Here is an 18,710-nt window from a genome sequence, read left to right as displayed (position 1 = left end):
AAAAAGTTTCAAATTTAAATAGCTAGAGAATAAAAATAATTTGCCAGTAATGGGAAAAAACCTACAGCACGGGGTGTTCCCATGTGGTCTCCCACCCAAGTACTAACCAGGCCCAACACTGCTTAGCTTCCAAGATCAGACGAGATTGGGCGTATCCAATGTGGTATGGCTGTAGGTGACATAGAGTAACTTTTTTGCCCTCTTCTACTTCTATAACCAGGTTAGCTAATAAAAAAGTTTCCTAACTGTATTGGCTTACTGAAAAAAATCATGTGTTGGTAATGTAAAAAGACCTACAGGACATAATATTAGCAGGTGGTCTCAAATTAAACTACTAAAGAGGCTCAACACTGTTTAGCTGCCAAAAGCAGTTGGAATTAGGCCGAAACAGTGGGGTAAGTCTTTAGGTGATGGCTATTGTGTCTGTTTGACCTCTCCCAGATGTCGGTATTGGCAATAAAAAGAAAAAGTTTCCAATTTAAATAGCTAGAGAATAAAAACAATTTGCCAGTAATGGGAAAAAACCTACAGCACGTGGTCTTCCCATGTGGTCTCCCACCCAAGTACTAACCAGACCCAACACTGCTTAGCTTCCAAGATCAGACGAGATTGGGCGTATCCAATGTGGTATGGCTGTAGGTGAGATACAGGCACTTTTTTGCCCTCTTCTACTTCTATAACCAGGTAAGCTAATAAAAAAGTTTCCTAACATTATTGGCTTACTGAAAAAAATCATGTGTTGGTAATGTAAAAAGACCTACAGGACATAATATTAGCAGGTGGTCTCAAATTAAACTACTAATGAGGCTCAACACTGTTTAGCTGCCAAAAGCAGTTGGAATTGGGCCAAAACAGTGTTGTAAGTCTTTAGGTGATGGCTATTGTGTCTGTTTCACCTCTCTCAAATTTCTATATTGGCAATAAAAAGAAAAAGTTTCCAATTTAAATAGCTAGAGAATAAAAACAATTTGCCAGTAATGGGAAAAAACCTACAGCATGTGGTGTTCCCATGTGGTCTCCCACCCAAGTACTAACCAGGCCCAACACTGCTTAGCTTCCAAGATCAGGCGTATCCAATGTGGTATGGCTGTAGGTGAGATACAGTTACTTTTTTGAACTCTTCTACTTCTATAACCAGGTAAGCTAATAAAAAAGTTTCCTAACATTATTGGCTTACTGAAAAAAATCATGTGTTGCTAATGTAAAAAGACCTACAGGACATAATATTAGCAGGTGGTCTCAAATTAAACTACTAATGAGGCTCAACACTGTTTAGCTGCCAAAAGCAGTTGGAATTGGGCCGAAACAGTGTGGTAAGTCTTTAGGTGATGGCTATTGTGTCTGTTTCACCTCTCTCAAATGTCTGTATTGGCAATAAAAAGAAAAAGTTTCCAATTTAAATAGCTAGAGAATAAAAACAATTTGCCAGTAATGGGAAAAAAACCTACAGCACCTGGTGTTCCCATGTGGTCTCCCACCCAAGTACTAACCAGGCCCAACACTGCTTAGCTTCCAAGATCAGACGAGATTGGGCGTATCCAATGTGGTATGGCTGTAGGTGAGATACAGGCACTTTTTTGCCCTCTTCTACTTCTATAACCAGGTAAGCTAATAAAAAAGTTTCCTAACTGTATTGGCTTACTGAAAAAAATCATGTGTTGGTAATGTAAAAAGACCTACAGGACATAATATTAGCAGGTGGTCTCAAATTAAACTACTAAAGAGGCTCAACACTGTTTAGCTGCCAAAAGCAGTTGGAATTAGGCCGAAACAGTGTGATATGTCTTTAGGTGATGGCTATTGTGTCTGTTTCACCTCTCTCAAATTTCTATATTGGCAATAAAAAGAAAAAGTTTCCAATTTAAATAGCTAGAGAAAAAAAACAATTTGCCAGTAATGGGAAAAAACCTACAGCACCTGGTGTTCCCATGTGGTCTCCCACCCAAGTACTAACCAGGCCCAACACTGCTTAGCTTCCAAGATCAGACGAGATTGGGCGTATCCAATGTGGTATGGCTGTAGGTGAGATACAGGCACTTTTTTGCCCTCTTCTACTTCTATAACCAGGTAAGCTAATAAAAAAGTTTCCTAACATTATTGGCTTACTGAAAAAAATCATGTGTTGCTCATGTAAAAAGACCTACAGGACATAATATTAGCAGGTGGTCTCAAATTAAACTACTAATGAGGCTCAACACTGTTTAGCTGCCAAAAGCAGTTGGAATTGGTCCGAAACAGTGTGGTAAGTCTTTAGGTGATGGCTATTGTGTCTGTTTCACCTCTCTCAAATGTCTGTATTGGCAATAAAAACAAAAAGTTTTCAATTTAAATAGCTAGAGAATAAAAACAATTTGCCAGTAATGGGAAAAAACCTACAGCACCTGGTGTTCCCATGTGGTCTCCCACCCAAGTACTAACCAGGCCCAACACTGCTTAGCTTCCAAGATCAGGCGTATCTAACATGGTATGGCTGTAGGTGAGATACAGGCACTTTTTTACCCTCTTCTACTTCTATAACCAGGTAAGCTAATAAAAAAGTTTCCTAACTGTATTGGCTTACTGAAAAAAATCATGTGTTGGTAATGTAAAAAGTCCTACAGGACATAATATTAGCAGGTGGTCTCAAATTAAACTACTAAAGAGGCTTAACACTGTTTAGCTGCCAAAAGCAGTTGGAATTGGGCCGAAACAGTGTGGTAAGTCTTCATGTGATGGCTATTGTGTCTGTTTCACCTCTCTCAAATGTCTGTATTGGCAATAAAAAGAAAAAGTTTCCAATTTAAATAGCTATAGAATAAAAACAATTTGCCAGTAATGGGAAAAAAACCTACAGCACGTGGTGTTCGCATGTGGTCTCCCACCCAAGTACTAACCAGGCCCAACACTGCTTAGCTTCCAAAATCAGACGAGTTTGGGCTTATTCAATGTGGTATGGCTGTAGGTGAGATACAGTCACTTTTTTGCCCTCTTCTACTTCTATAACCAGGTAAGCTAATAAAAAAGTTTCCTAACTGTATTGGCTTACTGAAAAAATCATGTGTTGGTAATGTAAAAAGACCTACAGGACATAATATTAGCAGGTGGTCTCAAATTAAACTACTAATGAGGCTCAACACTGTTTAGCTGCCAAAAGCAGTTGGAATTGGGCCGAAACAGTGTGGTAAGTCTTTAGGTGATGGCTATTGTGTCTGTTTCACCTCTCTCAAATGTCTGTATTGGCAATAAAAAGAAAAAGTTTCCAATTTAAATAGCTAGAGAATAAAAACAATTTGCCAGTAATGGGAAAAAACTTACAGCACGTGGTCTTCCCATGTGGTCTCCCACCCAAGTACTAACCAGGCCCAACACTGCTTAGCTTCCAAGATCAGACGAGATTGGGCATATCCAATGTGGTATGGCTGTAGGTGAGATACAGGCTCTTTTTTGCCCTCTTCTACTTCTATCTAAAGGTAAGCTAATAAAAAAGTTTCCTAACATTATTGGCTTACTGAAAAAAATCATGTGTTTATAATGTAAAAATACCTACAGGACATAATATTAGCAGGTGGTCTCAAATTAAACTACTAAAGAGGCTCAACACTATTTAGCTGCCAAAAGCAGTTGGAATTGGGCCGAAACAGTGTTATAAGTCTTTAGGTGATGGCTATTGTGTCTGTTTGACCTCTCCCAAATGTCTGTATTGGCAATAAAAAGAAAAAGTTTCCAATTTAAATAGCTAGAGAATAAAAATAATTTGCCAGTAATAGGAAAAAACCGACAGCACGTGGTGTTCCCATGTGGTCTCCCACCCAAGTACTAAGCAGGCCCAACACTGCTTAGCTTCCAAGATCAGACGAGATTGGGCATATCCAATGTGGTATGGCTGTAGGTGAGATAGAGTAACTTTTTTGCCCTCTTCTACTTCTATAACCAGGTAAGCTAATAAAAAAGTTTCCTAACATTATTGGCTTACTGAAAAAAATCATGTGTTGGTAATGTAAAAAGACCTACAGGACATAATATTAGCAGGTGGTCTCAAATTAAACTACTAATGAGGCTCAACACTGTTTAGCTGCCAAAAGCAGTTGGAATTGGGCCAAAACAGTGTGGTAAGTCTTTAGGTGATGGCTATTGTGTCTGTTTCACCTCTCTCAAATGTCTATATTGGCAATAAAAAGAAAAAGTTTCCAATTTAAATAGCTAGAGAATAAAAACAATTTGCCAGTAATGGGAAAAAACCTACAGCACCTGGTGTTCCCATGTGGTCTCCCACCCAAGTACTAACCAGGCCCAACACTGCTTAGCTTCCAAGATCAGGCGTATCTAACGTGGTATGGCTGTAGGTGAGATACAGGCACTTTTTTGCCCTCTTCTACTTCTATTACCAGGTAAGCTAATAAAAAAGTTTCCTAACTGTATTGGCTTACTGAAAAAAATCATGTGTTGGTAATGTAAAAAGACCTACAGGACATAATATTAGCAGGTGGTCTCAAATTAAACTACTAAAGAGGCTCAATACTATTTAGCTGCCAAAAGCAGTTGGAATTGGGCCGAAACAGTGTGGTAAGTCTTTAGGTGATGGCCATTGTGTCTGTTTGACCTCTCCCAAATGTCTGTATTGGCAATAAAAAGAAAAAGTTTCCAATTTAAATAGCTAGAGAATAAAAACAATTTGCCAGTAATGGGAAAAAACCTACAGCACCTGGTGTTCCCATGTGGTCTCCCACCCAAGTACTAACCAGGCCCAACACTGCTTAGCTTCCAAGATCAGACGAGACTGGGCGTATCCAATGTGGTATGGCTGTAGGTGAGATACAGGCACTTTTTTGCCCTCTTCTACTTCTATAACCAGGTAAGCTAATAAAAAAGTTTCCTAACATTATTGGCTTACTGAAAAAAATCATGTGTTGCTCATGTAAAAAGACCTACAGGACATAATATTAGCAGGTGGTCTCAAATTAAACTACTAATGAGGCTCAACACTGTTTAGCTGCCAAAAGCAGTTGGAATTGGGCCGAAACAGTGTGGTAAGTCTTTAGGTGATGGCTATTGTGTCTGTTTCACCTCTCTCAAATGTCTGTATTGGCAATAAAAACAAAAAGTTTTCAATTTAAATAGCTAGAGAATAAAAACAATTTGCCAGTAATGGGAAAAAACCTACAGCACCTGGTGTTCTCATGTGGTCTCCCACCCAAGTACTAACCAGGCCCAACACTGCTTAGCTTCCAAGATCAGGCGTATCTAACGTGGTATGGCTGTAGGTGAGATACAGGCACTTTTTTGCCCTCTTCTACTTCTATAACCAGGTAAGCTAATAAAAAAGTGTCCTAACTGTATTGGCTTACTGAAAAAAATCATGTGTTGGTAATGTAAAAAGACCTACAGGACATAATATTAGCAGGTGGTCTCAAATTAAACTACTAAAGAGGCTCAATACTATTTAGCTGCCAAAAGCAGTTGGAATTGGGCCGAAACAGTGTGGTAAGTCTTTAGGTGATGGCTATTGTGTCTGTTTGACCTCTCCCAAATGTCTGTAGTGGCAATAAAAAGAAAAAGTTTCCAATTTAAATAGCTAGAGAATAAAAACAATTTGCCAGTAATGGGAAAAAACCTACAGCACCTGGTGTTCCCATGTGGTCTCCCACCCAAGTACTAACCAGGCCCAACACTGCTTAGCTTCCAAGATCAGACGAGATTGGGCGTATCCAATGTGGTATGGCTGTAGGTGAGATACAGTCACTTTTTTGCCCTCTTCTACTTCTATAACCAGGTAAGCTAATAAAAAAGTTTCCTAACTGTATTGGCTTACTGAAAAAAATCATGTGTTGGTAATGTAAAAAGTCCTACAGGACATAATATTAGCAGGTGGTCTCAAATTAAACTACTAAAGAGGCTCAACACTGTTTAGCTGCCAAAAGCAGTTGGAATTGGGCCGAAACAGTGTGGTAAGTCTTTAGGTGATGGCTATTGTGTCTGTTTGACCTCTCCCAAATGTCTGTATTGGCAATAAAAAGAAAAAGTTTCCAATTTAAATAGCTAGAGATTAAAAACAATTTGCCAGTAATGGGAAAAAACCTACAGCACCTGGTGTTCCCATTTGGTCTCCCACCCAAGTACTAACCAGGCCCAACACTGCTTAGCTTCCAAGATCAGACGAGATTGGGCGTATCCAATGTGGTATGGCTGTAGGTGAGATACAGTTACTTTTTTGCCCTCTTCTACTTCTATAACCAGGTAAGCTAATAAAAAAGTTTCCTAACATTATTGGCTTACTGAAAAAAATCATGTGTTGCTAATGTAAAAAGACCTACAGGACATAATATTAGCAGGTGGTCTCAAATTAAACTACTAATGAGGCTCAACACTGTTTAGCTGCCAAAAGCAGTTGGAATTGGGCCGAAACTGTGGTAAGTCTTTAGGTGATGGCTATTGTGTCTGTTTCACCTCTCTCAAATGTCTGTATTGGCAATAAAAAGAAAAAGTTTCCAATTTAAATAGCTAGAGAATAAAAAAATTTGCCAGTAATGGGAAAAAAACCTACAGCACCTGGTGTTCCCATGTGGTCTCCCACCCAAGTACTAACCAGGCCCAACACTGCTTAGCTTCCAAGATCAGACGAGATTGGGCGTATCCAATGTGGTATGGCTGTAGGTGAGATACAGGCACTTTTTTGCCCTCTTCTACTTCTATAACCAGGTAAGCTAATAAAAAAGTTTCCTAACTGTATTGGCTTACTGAAAAAAATCATGTGTTGGTAATGTAAAAAGACCTACAGGACATAATAGTAGCAGGTAGTCTCAAATTAAACTACTAAAGAGGCTCAACACTGTTTATCTGCCAAAAGCAGTTGGAATTAGGCCGAAACAGTGTGGTAAGTCTTTAGGTGATGGCTATTGTGTCTGTTTGACCTCTCCCAGATGTCTGTATTGGCAATAAAAAGAAAAAGTTTCCAATTTAAATAGCTAGAGAATAAAAACAATTTGCCAGTAATGGGAAAAAACCTACAGCACGTGGTGTTCCCATGTGGTCTCCCACCCAAGTACTAACCAGGCCCAATACTGCTTAGCTTCCAAGATCAGACAAGATTGGGCATATCCAATGTGGTATGGCTGTAGGGGAGATAGAGTCACTTTTTTGCCCTCTTCTACTTCTATAACCAGAGAAGAGAAGAAGTGGAGAGACCCGCACCATAAGGTGCTTTTGAAGCAATGTATGGTATCGTGGAATAATTGTGCTTATATTCGCTGGAAATTTTTATAAATATCTTTCCTGGCAATTTAGGGTGCTGATCCCCTGATTCAAAAATGAGCAATAACAATGGAAGAGAAAAAAAAGGTGAATCAGTTTGACTGGGATGCACTCCTGTTCCACAGTAATAAAATATTATTTTTACTTATAAAAGGTGTATACTTTATTTGTTGACGTATTTGATTATTTTTAGAAGTTTTATTTATTAAACTTTATTAAGAGCTAGTAGGTCATCATTCTGTAATGGTGCTGGATAATACAGTTTGTCAATGATATGAGACCTTAAGGTAAGTAGTGAAAATATTAAAACAAGATATAGATTTAAAGAGAAAAAGAAATTTTAAAGATTAAAAATCACTCTGTGAATATTGTAGCTTGAGTATACTTGTCTAGTTACTGCTTAAATTCCACAGTGTGATAGTGGATTAATGCAGTGCCTGTGTAGGGTGTTTGATTAACACGGTGATATTCTCACTGTCTGTTGTCTAATCAAAGCAATGTATTGCCCTCTGCGTATATATTCCTCAAATGGGGTTGATTCTGCCCACGATAGTTCTATCTGAACCACTGCATATGGTGCAGATGTATAATCCGTACGGACAGGTTTGTCCTACACTAGTACTAGTGCTCACAATCTGTCAGGCAGAGTCACTGGTAATTGTCAAAGGGTGTGCACTCAATTAGTGCCGTGCACACTGTGCGATCTTCCAATTGGATCTATGCTGATCCTATAAGGTGCTCTACATACAATTCATGTGGCACATATACGTGGGTCGTACACACTGTGCAATCTTCCGATTGGATCTGTAATGATCCTGTGCTTCTGAGCTTAAATGGCTGATGTGCTTTATGGTGCACTACATACAGTTCATGTGGCACGTATACATAGGTAGGAACAGTACTGATGGTATGTTGTGCACAGTTTAATGAATCACGTGTTCACATACATGCATTTCTTTATTGGGCAAGATCACTGGTAGGCTGCCAGTACGAATGTGTGATCGCTGGATGTCATACACACTATGCAATCCTCAGGTTGGATCTACACTAGCATTGTGTTTTTGTGCTAAAATAGCTACTGCATTTTGTAATGCGCTGTTAACAAGTTAATATATCACATATACATCAATGAAAGCAAATGCCAGTGGTGTACTGCACACAGTGAGTCACTGTTAACTGCCAAGATGGATCTTCAATCACTGATTGCCATACACACTGTGCAATCCTAAGATTGGATCAACACTCGCACTGTGCTTCTATGTTTTGATAACTCATACGCTTTCTGATGCGCTTATTAACGAGTTCTGATATCACATATACAAGAGTGAAAGCCAATACCAGTGACGTATTTGACAGGCTTAAATGGATTATATGTGCACAGCAAAACAGTTCTCTAACGGGCACAGTTACTGGTAGCTGTCGCAATAAATGTGCAAACACTGATTGCCCTACACACTGTGCAATCCTCAGATTGTATCCCCACTAGTGTTGCGCTTCTGTGTTTTAAATAACCAATGCGCTATTAAGGGTTAGTATAACATATATATGTGAATGGAACTTGTGTCAGATCGTATACACTAGATTCTATGCCAGGATCTCCTTTACTATTGACAGTGATCCATTGCCTGTGTAGGGTGTTTGATTAACACGGTGATATTCTCACTGTCTGTTGTCTAATCAAAGCAATGTGTTGCCCTCTACGTATATATTCCTCAAATGGGGTTGATTCTGCCCACGATAGTTCTATCTGAACCACTGCATATGGTGCAGATGTATAATCCGTGCGGACAGATTTGTCCTACACTTGTACTAGTGCTCACAATCTGTCAGGCAGAGTCACTGGTAATTGTCAAAGGGTGTGCACTCAATTAGTGCCGTGCACACTGTGCGATCTTCCAATTGGATCTATGCTGATCCTATAAGGTGCTCTACATACAATTCATGTGGCACATATACGTGGGTCGTACACACTGTGCAATCTTCCGATTGGATCTGTAATGATCCTGTACTTCTGAGCTTAAATGGCTGATGTGCTTTATGGTGCACTACATACAGTTCATGTGGCACGTATACATAGGTAGGAACAGTATTGATGGTATGTTGTGCACAGTTTAATGAATCACGTGTTCACATACATGCATTACTTTATTGGGCAAGATCACTGGTAGGCTGCCAGTACGAATGTGTGATCGCTGGATGTCATACACACTATGCAATCCTCAAGTTGGATCTACACTAGCATTGTGTTTTTGTGCTAAAATAGCTACTGCATTTTGCAATGCGCTGTTGACAAGTTAATATATCACATATACATCAATGAAAGCAAATGCCAGTGGTGTACTGCACACAGTGAGTCACTGTTAACTGCCAAGATGGGTCTTCAATCACTGATTGCCATACACACTGTGCAATCCTAAGATTGGATCAACACTCGCACTGTGCTTCTATGTTTTGATAACTCATACGCTTTCTGATGCGCTATTAACGAGTTCTGATATCACATATACAAGAGTGAAAGCCAATACCAGTGACGTATTTGACAGGCTTAAATGGATTATATGTGCACAGCAAAACAGTTCTCTAACAGGCACAGTTACTGGTAGATGTCGCAATAAATGTGCAAACACTGATTGCCCTACACACTGTGCAATCCTAAGATTGTATCCCCACTAGTGTTGCGCTTCTGTGTTTTAAATAACCAATGCGCTATTAAGGGTTAGTATAACATATATATGTGAATGGAACTTGTGTCAGATCGTATACACTAGATTCTATGCCAGGATCTCCTTCACTGTTGACAGTGATCACTGAGTGTACACGTGCTGCTAGCGCTGTCAGAACATGACACTATGCGCTGCTGTACACGAGTAATGATTGTGGCTATACGCCAGTGTGGGCAAGGACGCTCACTCTCCTATTAATGCCTGTTGCCAGGGATGTAATCCCCTTGGCCGGCGTGTGCTGCTGCGCCTCAGCGCTACTCGCACAGGAGCTGCTGAGCTAACTAAACAGAGGTATTTTTACATGAGACAAACAGACATTACATAATTTAACAGGCTAAATTGCTACAATTTCACAGAGGAGGGCTGCCAATGCGCATTTCACTAAGTAGCTTTTTCAAGGCTATCACCTAAGTACCTGGCCCCCCCTGGATTGGTGATATTTATGGGATCAGTCTAAAATGGGCGTATTTTGCTTGGAGCCAATGGTAGTCCGTTTTTTCACTATTCAAATGGACTTTGGCATTCTCATTGGTTGCTTGAGCTTCCCAGGGAATAGGGGAGGATTTGTCTGATCCATCATAGAATGTGAGAGAAGTCACATTGCATCATTTTTATACAGATATGGCAACACATTGTACAATGTTATTGCAAATTATTGCATGGTAGAAGTAACACATTACCAATGTGTCACTATTAAATATATGGTAATTAAGGTTACCTGGTTTGTTAACTGCAATTAATAAATACAAATGGTGATGCTGCCACTGTACTGTTGTCGCTTGTTTATATATATTATTTTGTTATATATTATTTTACCATGTTCATCCCTAATTATATTAAGACTCCACTTGGTCCTATTATAAATTCATAAATGCACTGATATGTTATGTGCATGTTGTGAACTGTGTGTGTAGTGAAAACTATGCTGTTGCTGAGCGTGGAATGTTCAGGCATAAATAAATAAAAAAATAAAAAATAAAAAATATGACACATGAGTGGTGAGACACACTAAAAATAAAATAAAAGTGATAGATAAAAAAATGTGCTGGTGACAATGCCTATTAAATTAGCTGTGCATGTACAGGGATTAATACTGATTACCCTGGAAATGAAATTCCTAAAGAAGTTTTTTAATTGTGACAATTGCTCTGAATAAATAATTAAAAAGTGTTAGGTGTTATACTGAGATGAGTTTACCCACGGTGCTGATGAGGCCAACAGTGATTTGACCTTGATGTTGGTGCTGGTTGTGAGAGTATTAAGTGACCAAAATTATACTACACAATAACGTGTCTGTGAGAGTCTGTGGTATTGAATAAAGAAATATTGGAACAGTATGATGATATTTTACTGTGCTGATCCATCCCTCTATTGGGTCCCAATAGGTGTACAGTGTCTGAATAATTGGTGGAGTAACATGATGTGGAGAATACTGTTATATGACAACTCGTGGTGTTTTTGATTAGTCCGGGAGAACATGTGTAGAAGTAATGGGTATAGTAATCACGAACATAGTACACCGGCATGATACATTTGTTGTACTAATTGCTGGATATTTAAGGTAACCAGGTAAGCTAATAAAAAAGTTTCCTAACATTATTGGCTTACTGAAAAAAATCATGTGTTGGTAATGTAAAAAGACCTACAGGACCTAATATTAGCAGGTGGTCTCAAATTAAACTACTAATGAGGCTCAACACTGTTTAGCTGCCAAAAGCAGTTGGAATTGGGCCAAAACAGTGTGGTAAGTCTTTAGGTGATGGCTATTGTGTCTGTTTCACCTCTCTCAAATGTCTGTATTGGCAATAAAAAGAAAAAGTTTCCAATTTAAATAGCTAGAGAATAAAAACAATTTGCCAGTAATGGGAAAAAACCTACAGCACCTGGTGTTCCCATGTGGTCTCCCACCCAAGTACTGACCAGCCCCAACACTGCTTAGCTTCCAAAGTCAGACGAGATTGGGCGTATCCAATGTGGTATGGCTGTAGGTGAGATGCCATCACTTTTTTGCCCTCTTCTACTTCTATCTAAAGGTAAGCTAATAAAAAAGTTTCCTAACTGTATTGGCTTACTGAAAAAAATCATGTGTTGGCAATGTAAAAAGACCTACAGGACATAATATTAGCAGGTGGTCTCAAATTAAACTACTAAAGAGGCTCAACACTATTTAGCTGCCAAAAGAAGTTGGAATTTGGCCGAAACAGTGTGGTAAGTCTTTAGGTGATGGCTATTGTGTCTGTTTGACCTCTCCCAAATGTCTGTATTGGCAATAAAAAGAAAAAGTTTCCAATTTAAATAGCTAGAGAATAAAAACAATTTGCCAGTAATGGGAAAAAACCTACAGCACGTGGTGTTCCCATGTGGTCTCCCACCCAAGTACTAACCAGGCCCAACACTGCTTAGCTTCCAAGATCAGACGAGATTGGGCGTATCCAATGTGGTATGGCTGTAGGTGAGATAGAGTCACTTTTTTGCCCTCTTCTACTTCTATAACCAGGTAAGCTAATAAAAAAGTTTCCTAACATTATTGGCTTACTGAAAAAAATCATGTGTTGGTAAAGTAAAAAGACCTACAGGACATAATATTAGCAGGTGGTCTCAAATTAAACTACTAATGAGGCTCAACACTGTTTAGCTGCCAAAAGCAGTTGGAATTGGGCCAAAACAGTGTGGTAAGTCTTTAGGTGATGGCTATTGTGTCTGTTCCACCTCTCTCAAATGTCTGTATTGGCAATAAAAAGAAAAAGTTTCCAATTTAAATAGCTATAGAATAAAAAAAATTTGCCAGTAATGGGAAAAACCGTACAGCACCTGGTGTTCCCATGTGGTCTCCCACCCAAGTACTAACCATGCCCAACACTGCTTAACTTCCAAGACCAGACGAGATGGGGCGTATCCAATGTGGTATGGTTGTAGGTGAGATACAGTCACTTTTTTGCCCTCTTCTACTTCTATAACCAGGTAAGCTAATAAAAAAGTTTCCTAACATTATTGGCTTACTGAAAAAAATCATGTGTTGGTAAAGTAAAAAGACCTACAGGACATAATATTAGCAGGTGGTCTCAAATTAAACTACTAATGAGGCTCAACACTGTTTAGCTGCCAAAAGCAGTTGGAATTGGGCCAAAACAGTGTGGTAAGTCTTTAGGTGATGGTTATTGTGTCAGTTTCACCTCTCTCAAATGTCTGTATTGGCAATAAAAAGAAAAAGTTTCCAATTTAAATAGCTAGAGAATAAAAACAATTTGCCAGTAATGGGAAAAAACCTACAGCACCTGATGTTCCCATGTGGTCTCCCACCCAAGTACTGACCAGGCCCAACACTGCTTAGCTTCCAAGATCAGAGGAGATTGGGCGTATCCAATGTGGTATGGCTGTAGGTGAGATACAGGCACTTTTTTGCCCTCTTCTACTTCTATAACCAGGTAAGCTAATAAAAAAGTTTCCTAACTGTATTGGCTTACTGAAAAAAATCATGTGTTGGCAATGTAAAAAGACCTACAGGACATAATATTAGCAGGTGGTCTCAAATTAAACTACTAAAGAGGCTCAACACTATTTAGCTGCCAAAAGAAGTTGGAATTTGGCCGAAACAGTGTGGTAAGTCTTTAGGTGATGGCTATTGTGTCTGTTTGACCTCTCCCAAATGTCTGTATTGGCAATAAAAAGAAAAAGTTTCCAATTTAAATAGCTAGAGAATAAAAACAATTTGCCAGTAATGGGAAAAAACCTACAGCACGTGGTGTTCCCATGTGGTCTCCCACCCAAGTACTAACCAGGCCCAATACTGCTTAGCTTCCAAGATCAGACGAGATTGGGCGTATCCAATGTGGTATGGCTGTAGGTGAGATAGAGTCACTTTTTTGCCCTCTTCTACTTCTATAACCAGGTAAGCTAATAAAAAAGTTTCCTAACATTATTGGCTTACTGAAAAAAATCATGTGTTGGTAAAGTAAAAAGATCTACAGGACATAATATTAGCAGGTGGTCTCAAATTAAACTACTAATGAGGCTCAACACTGTTTAGCTGCCAAAAGCAGTTGGAATTGGGCCAAAACAGTGTGGTAAGTCTTTAGGTGATGGCTATTGTGTCTGTTCCACCTCTCTCAAATGTCTGTATTGGCAATAAAAAGAAAAAGTTTCCAATTTAAATAGCTATAGAATAAAAAAAATTTGCCAGTAATGGGAAAAACCGTACAGCACCTGGTGTTCACATGTGGTCTCCCACCCAAGTACTAACCAGGCCCAACACTGCTTAGCTTCCAAGATCAGACGAGATTGGGCGTATCCAATGTGGTATGGTTGTAGGTGAGATACCGTCACTTTTTTGCCCTCTTCTACTTCTATAACCAGGTAAGCTAATAAAAAAGTTTCCTAACATTATTGGCTTACTGAAAAAAATCATGTGTTGGTAATGTAAAAAGACCTACAGGACCTAATATTAGCAGGTGGTCTCAAATTAAACTACTAATGAGGCTCAACACTGTTTAGCTGCCAAAAGCAGTTGGAATTGGGCCAAAACAGTGTGGTAAGTCTTTAGGTGATGGCTATTGTGTCTGTTTCACCTCTCTCAAATGTCTGTATTGGCAATAAAAAGAAAAAGTTTCTAATTTAAATAGCTAGAGAATAAAAACAATTTGCCAGTAATGGGAAAAAACCTACAGCACCTGGTGTTCCCATGTGGTCTCCCACCCAAGTACTGACCAGCCCCAACACTGCTTAGCTTCCAAAGTCAGACGAGATTGGGCGTATCCAATGTGGTATGGCTTTCGGTGAGATGCCATCACTTTTTTGCCCTCTTCTACTTCTATCTAAAGGTAAGCTAATAAAAAAGTTTCCTAACTGTATTGGCTTACTGAAAAAAATCATGTGTTGGCAATGTAAAAAGACCTACAGGACATAATATTAGCAGGTGGTCTCAAATTAAACTACTAAAGAGGCTCAACACTATTTAGCTGCTAAAAGAAGTTGGAATTTGGCCGAAACAGTGTGGTAAGTCTTTAGGTAATGGCTATTGTGTCTGTTTGACCTCTCCCAAATGTCTGTATTGGCAATAAAAAGAAAAAGTTTCCAATTTAAATAGCTAGAGAATAAAAACAATTTGCCAGTAATGGGAAAAAACCTACAGCACGTGGTGTTCCCATGTGGTCTCCCACCCAAGTACTAACCAGGCCCAACACTGCTTAGCTTCCAAGATCAGACGAGATTGGGCGTATCCAATGTGGTATGGCTGTAGGTGAGATAGAGTCACTTTTTTGCCCTCTTCTACTTCTATAACCAGGTAAGCTAATAAAAAAATTTCCTAACATTATTGGCTTACTGAAAAAAATCATGTGTTGGTAAAGTAAAAAGACCTACAGGACATAATATTAGCAGGTGGTCTCAAATTAAACTACTAATGAGGCTCAACACTGTTTAGCTGCCAAAAGCAGTTGGAATTGGGCCAAAACAGTGTGGTAAGTCTTTAGGTGATGGCTATTGTGTCTGTTCCACCTCTCTCAAATGTCTGTATTGGCAATAAAAAGAAAAAGTTTCCAATTTAAATAGCTATAGAATAAAAAAAATTTGCCAGTAATGGGAAAAACCATACAGCACCTGGTGTTCCCATGTGGTCTCCCACCCAAGTACTAACCAGGCCCAACACTGCTTAGCTTCCAAGATCAGACGAGATTGGGCGTATCCAATGTGGTATGGCTGTAGGTGAGATAGAGTCACTTTTTTGCCCTCTTCTACTTCTATAACCAGGTAAGCTAATAAAAAAATTTCCTAACATTATTGGCTTACTGAAAAAAATCATGTGTTGGTAAAGTAAAAAGACCTACAGGACATAATATTAGCAGGTGGTCTCAAATTAAACTACTAATGAGGCTCAACACTGTTTAGCTGCCAAAAGCAGTTGGAATTGGGCCAAAACAGTGTGGTAAGTCTTTAGGTGATGGCTATTGTGTCTGTTTCACCTCTCTCAAATGTCTGTATTGGCAATAAAAAGAAAAAGTTTCCAATTTAAATAGCTATAGAATAAAAAAAATTTGCCAGTAATGGGAAAAACCGTACAGCACCTGGTGTTCCCATGTGGTCTCCCACCCAAGTACTAACCAGGCCCAACACTGCTTAGCTTCCAAGATCAGACGAGATTGGGCGTATCCAATGTGGTATGGTTGTAGGTGAGATACAGTCACTTTTTTGCCCTCTTCTACTTCTATAACCAGGTAAGCTAATAAAAAAGTTTCCTAACATTATTGGCTTACTGAAAAAAATCATGTGTTGGTAATGTAAAAAGACCTACAGGACATAATATTAGCAGGTGGTCTCAAATTAAACTACTAATGAGGCTCAACACTGTTTAGCTGCCAAAAAGCAGTTGGAATTGGGCCGAAACAGTGTGGTAAGTCTTTAGGTGATGGTTATTGTGTCAGTTTCACCTCTCTCAAATGTCTGTATTGGCAATAAAAAGAAAAAGTTTCCAATTTAAATAGCTAGAGAATAAAAACAATTTGCCAGTAATGGGAAAAAACCTACAGCACCTGATGTTCCCATGTGGTCTCCCACCCAAGTACTGACCAGGCACAACACTGCTTAGCTTCCAAGATCAGAGGAGATTGGGCGTATCCAATGTGGTATGGCTGTAGGTGAGATACAGGCACTTTTTTGCCCTCTTCTACTTCTATAACCAGGTAAGCTAATAAAAAAGTTTCCTAACTGTATTGGCTTACTGAAAAAAATCATGTGTTGCTAATGTAAAAAGACCTACAGGACATAATATTAGCAGGTGGTCTCAAATTAAACTACTAAAGAGGCTCAACACTGTTTAGCTGCCAAAAGCAGTTGGAATTGGGCCGAAACTGTGGTAAGTCTTTAGGTGATGGCTATTGTGTCTGTTTCACCTCTCTCAAATGTCTGTATTGGCAATAAAAAGAAAAAGTTTCCAATTTAAATAGCTAGAGAATAAAAAAATTTGCCAGTAATGGGAAAAAAACCTACAGCACCTGGTGTTCCCATGTGGTCTCCCACCCAAGTACTAACCAGGCCCAACACTGCTTAGCTTCCAAGATCAGACGAGATTGGGCGTATCCAATGTGGTATGGCTGTAGGTGAGATACAGGCACTTTTTTGCCCTCTTCTACTTCTATAACCAGGTAAGCTAATAAAAAAGTTTCCTAACTGTATTGGCTTACTGAAAAAAATCATGTGTTGGTAATGTAAAAAGACCTACAGGACATAATATTAGCAGGTGGTCTCAAATTAAACTACTAATGAGGCTCAACACTGTTTAGCTGCCAAAAAGCAGTTGGAATTGGGCCGAAACAGTGTGGTAAGTCTTTAGGTGATGGTTATTGTGTCAGTTTCACCTCTCTCAAATGTCTGTATTGGCAATAAAAAGAAAAAGTTTCCAATTTAAATAGCTAGAGAATAAAAACAATTTGCCAGTAATGGGAAAAAACCTACAGCACCTGATGTTCCCATGTGGTCTCCCACCCAAGTACTGACCAGGCACAACACTGCTTAGCTTCCAAGATCAGAGGAGATTGGGCGTATCCAATGTGGTATGGCTGTAGGTGAGATACAGGCACTTTTTTGCCCTCTTCTACTTCTATAACCAGGTAAGCTAATAAAAAAGTTTCCTAACTGTATTGGCTTACTGAAAAAAATCATGTGTTGCTAATGTAAAAAGACCTACAGGACATAATATTAGCAGGTGGTCTCAAATTAAACTACTAAAGAGGCTCAACACTGTTTAGCTGCCAAAAGCAGTTGGAATTGGGCCGAAACTGTGGTAAGTCTTTAGGTGATGGCTATTGTGTCTGTTTCACCTCTCTCAAATGTCTGTATTGGCAATAAAAAGAAAAAGTTTCCAATTTAAATAGCTAGAGAATAAAAAAATTTGCCAGTAATGGGAAAAAAACCTACAGCACCTGGTGTTCCCATGTGGTCTCCCACCCAAGTACTAACCAGGCCCAACACTGCTTAGCTTCCAAGATCAGACGAGATTGGGCGTATCCAATGTGGTATGGCTGTAGGTGAGATACAGGCACTTTTTTGCCCTCTTCTACTTCTATAACCAGGTAAGCTAATAAAAAAGTTTCCTAACTGTATTGGCTTACTGAAAAAAATCATGTGTTGGTAATGTAAAAAGACCTACAGGACATAATAGTAGCAGGTAGTCTCAAATTAAACTACTAAAGAGGCTCAACACTGTTTATCTGCCAAAAGCAGTTGGAATTAGGCCGAAACAGTGTGGTAAGTCTTTAGGTGATGGCTATTGTGTCTGTTTGACCTCTCCCAGATGTCTGTATTGGCAATAAAAAGAAAAAGTTTCCAATTTAAATAGCTAGAGAATAAAAACAATTTGCCAGTAATGGGAAAAAACCTACAGCACGTGGTGTTCCCATGTGGTCTCCCACCCAAGTACTAACCAGGCCCAATACTGCTTAGCTTCCAAGATCAGACAAGATTGGGCATATCCAATGTGGTATGGCTGTAGGGGAGATAGAGTCACTTTTTTGCCCTCTTCTACTTCTATAACCAGGTAAGCTAATAAAAAAGTTTCCTAACATTATTGGCTTACTGAAAAAAATCATGTGTTGGTAATGTAAAAAGACCTACAGGACCTAATATTAGCAGGTGGTCTCAAATTAAACTACTAATGAGGCTCAACACTGTTTAGCTGCCAAAAGCAGTTGGAATTGGGCCAAAACAGTGTGGTAAGTCTTTAGGTGATGGCTATTGTGTCTGTTTCACCTCTCTCAAATGTCTGTATTG

At 39.2% G+C, this 18,710-nt stretch overlaps 21 non-coding genes and 10 pseudogenes across 21 annotated transcripts; all 31 read right to left on the bottom strand.

Moving 5' to 3' along the window:
* Positions 1 to 58: 58 nt before the first annotated feature.
* LOC146033160 (5S ribosomal RNA) lies at positions 59 to 177 on the bottom strand. The gene has a single exon (XR_014458571.1). It is a non-coding gene; the product is annotated as a 5S ribosomal RNA (ribosomal RNA).
* A 345-nt stretch (positions 178 to 522) lies between these two features.
* LOC146033763 (5S ribosomal RNA) lies at positions 523 to 641 on the bottom strand. Its single transcript, XR_014459171.1, has one exon. It is a non-coding gene; the product is annotated as a 5S ribosomal RNA (ribosomal RNA).
* A 345-nt stretch (positions 642 to 986) lies between these two features.
* LOC146029647 (5S ribosomal RNA) lies at positions 987 to 1,095 on the bottom strand (annotated as a pseudogene).
* Positions 1,096 to 1,441: 346 nt separating this feature from the next.
* LOC146027797 (5S ribosomal RNA) lies at positions 1,442 to 1,560 on the bottom strand. The gene has a single exon (XR_014455148.1). It is a non-coding gene; the product is annotated as a 5S ribosomal RNA (ribosomal RNA).
* Positions 1,561 to 1,905: 345 nt separating this feature from the next.
* LOC146027786 (5S ribosomal RNA) lies at positions 1,906 to 2,024 on the bottom strand. The gene has a single exon (XR_014455147.1). It is a non-coding gene; the product is annotated as a 5S ribosomal RNA (ribosomal RNA).
* A 345-nt stretch (positions 2,025 to 2,369) lies between these two features.
* LOC146029521 (5S ribosomal RNA) lies at positions 2,370 to 2,478 on the bottom strand (annotated as a pseudogene).
* A 346-nt stretch (positions 2,479 to 2,824) lies between these two features.
* LOC146028609 (5S ribosomal RNA) lies at positions 2,825 to 2,943 on the bottom strand (annotated as a pseudogene).
* Positions 2,944 to 3,287: 344 nt separating this feature from the next.
* LOC146034634 (5S ribosomal RNA) lies at positions 3,288 to 3,406 on the bottom strand. The gene has a single exon (XR_014460038.1). It is a non-coding gene; the product is annotated as a 5S ribosomal RNA (ribosomal RNA).
* A 345-nt stretch (positions 3,407 to 3,751) lies between these two features.
* Positions 3,752 to 3,870, bottom strand: LOC146027991 (5S ribosomal RNA; annotated as a pseudogene).
* Positions 3,871 to 4,215: 345 nt separating this feature from the next.
* On the bottom strand, positions 4,216 to 4,324 carry LOC146029342 (5S ribosomal RNA; annotated as a pseudogene).
* A 345-nt stretch (positions 4,325 to 4,669) lies between these two features.
* Positions 4,670 to 4,788, bottom strand: LOC146031270 (5S ribosomal RNA). The gene has a single exon (XR_014456741.1). It is a non-coding gene; the product is annotated as a 5S ribosomal RNA (ribosomal RNA).
* A 345-nt stretch (positions 4,789 to 5,133) lies between these two features.
* On the bottom strand, positions 5,134 to 5,242 carry LOC146029414 (5S ribosomal RNA; annotated as a pseudogene).
* Positions 5,243 to 5,587: 345 nt separating this feature from the next.
* LOC146027774 (5S ribosomal RNA) lies at positions 5,588 to 5,706 on the bottom strand. The gene has a single exon (XR_014455146.1). It is a non-coding gene; the product is annotated as a 5S ribosomal RNA (ribosomal RNA).
* A 345-nt stretch (positions 5,707 to 6,051) lies between these two features.
* On the bottom strand, positions 6,052 to 6,170 carry LOC146031117 (5S ribosomal RNA). The gene has a single exon (XR_014456592.1). It is a non-coding gene; the product is annotated as a 5S ribosomal RNA (ribosomal RNA).
* A 343-nt stretch (positions 6,171 to 6,513) lies between these two features.
* Positions 6,514 to 6,632, bottom strand: LOC146027762 (5S ribosomal RNA). Its single transcript, XR_014455144.1, has one exon. It is a non-coding gene; the product is annotated as a 5S ribosomal RNA (ribosomal RNA).
* Positions 6,633 to 6,977: 345 nt separating this feature from the next.
* LOC146028656 (5S ribosomal RNA) lies at positions 6,978 to 7,096 on the bottom strand (annotated as a pseudogene).
* A 4,725-nt stretch (positions 7,097 to 11,821) lies between these two features.
* On the bottom strand, positions 11,822 to 11,940 carry LOC146027691 (5S ribosomal RNA). The gene has a single exon (XR_014455080.1). It is a non-coding gene; the product is annotated as a 5S ribosomal RNA (ribosomal RNA).
* A 345-nt stretch (positions 11,941 to 12,285) lies between these two features.
* On the bottom strand, positions 12,286 to 12,404 carry LOC146032745 (5S ribosomal RNA). Its single transcript, XR_014458165.1, has one exon. It is a non-coding gene; the product is annotated as a 5S ribosomal RNA (ribosomal RNA).
* A 345-nt stretch (positions 12,405 to 12,749) lies between these two features.
* Positions 12,750 to 12,868, bottom strand: LOC146029118 (5S ribosomal RNA; annotated as a pseudogene).
* Positions 12,869 to 13,213: 345 nt separating this feature from the next.
* On the bottom strand, positions 13,214 to 13,332 carry LOC146032919 (5S ribosomal RNA). Its single transcript, XR_014458330.1, has one exon. It is a non-coding gene; the product is annotated as a 5S ribosomal RNA (ribosomal RNA).
* A 345-nt stretch (positions 13,333 to 13,677) lies between these two features.
* On the bottom strand, positions 13,678 to 13,796 carry LOC146034441 (5S ribosomal RNA). Its single transcript, XR_014459848.1, has one exon. It is a non-coding gene; the product is annotated as a 5S ribosomal RNA (ribosomal RNA).
* Positions 13,797 to 14,141: 345 nt separating this feature from the next.
* Positions 14,142 to 14,260, bottom strand: LOC146027651 (5S ribosomal RNA). The gene has a single exon (XR_014455041.1). It is a non-coding gene; the product is annotated as a 5S ribosomal RNA (ribosomal RNA).
* A 345-nt stretch (positions 14,261 to 14,605) lies between these two features.
* LOC146029119 (5S ribosomal RNA) lies at positions 14,606 to 14,724 on the bottom strand (annotated as a pseudogene).
* A 345-nt stretch (positions 14,725 to 15,069) lies between these two features.
* LOC146032744 (5S ribosomal RNA) lies at positions 15,070 to 15,188 on the bottom strand. The gene has a single exon (XR_014458164.1). It is a non-coding gene; the product is annotated as a 5S ribosomal RNA (ribosomal RNA).
* A 345-nt stretch (positions 15,189 to 15,533) lies between these two features.
* LOC146033066 (5S ribosomal RNA) lies at positions 15,534 to 15,652 on the bottom strand. Its single transcript, XR_014458476.1, has one exon. It is a non-coding gene; the product is annotated as a 5S ribosomal RNA (ribosomal RNA).
* A 345-nt stretch (positions 15,653 to 15,997) lies between these two features.
* Positions 15,998 to 16,116, bottom strand: LOC146034877 (5S ribosomal RNA). The gene has a single exon (XR_014460280.1). It is a non-coding gene; the product is annotated as a 5S ribosomal RNA (ribosomal RNA).
* Positions 16,117 to 16,462: 346 nt separating this feature from the next.
* On the bottom strand, positions 16,463 to 16,581 carry LOC146035011 (5S ribosomal RNA). The gene has a single exon (XR_014460414.1). It is a non-coding gene; the product is annotated as a 5S ribosomal RNA (ribosomal RNA).
* A 343-nt stretch (positions 16,582 to 16,924) lies between these two features.
* Positions 16,925 to 17,043, bottom strand: LOC146027750 (5S ribosomal RNA). The gene has a single exon (XR_014455136.1). It is a non-coding gene; the product is annotated as a 5S ribosomal RNA (ribosomal RNA).
* Positions 17,044 to 17,389: 346 nt separating this feature from the next.
* Positions 17,390 to 17,508, bottom strand: LOC146035010 (5S ribosomal RNA). The gene has a single exon (XR_014460413.1). It is a non-coding gene; the product is annotated as a 5S ribosomal RNA (ribosomal RNA).
* A 343-nt stretch (positions 17,509 to 17,851) lies between these two features.
* Positions 17,852 to 17,970, bottom strand: LOC146027737 (5S ribosomal RNA). Its single transcript, XR_014455123.1, has one exon. It is a non-coding gene; the product is annotated as a 5S ribosomal RNA (ribosomal RNA).
* Positions 17,971 to 18,315: 345 nt separating this feature from the next.
* LOC146028655 (5S ribosomal RNA) lies at positions 18,316 to 18,434 on the bottom strand (annotated as a pseudogene).
* Positions 18,435 to 18,710: the final 276 nt, after the last annotated feature.

Source organism: Crinia signifera, chromosome 8, assembly GCF_055691185.1.
Source record: "Crinia signifera chromosome 8, ASM5569118v1, whole genome shotgun sequence".
Lineage (NCBI taxonomy): Eukaryota > Metazoa > Chordata > Amphibia > Anura > Myobatrachidae > Crinia > Crinia signifera.
The sequence above is the reverse complement of the archived record's forward strand: the minus strand, read 5'-3'. Positions and strand labels throughout refer to the sequence as shown.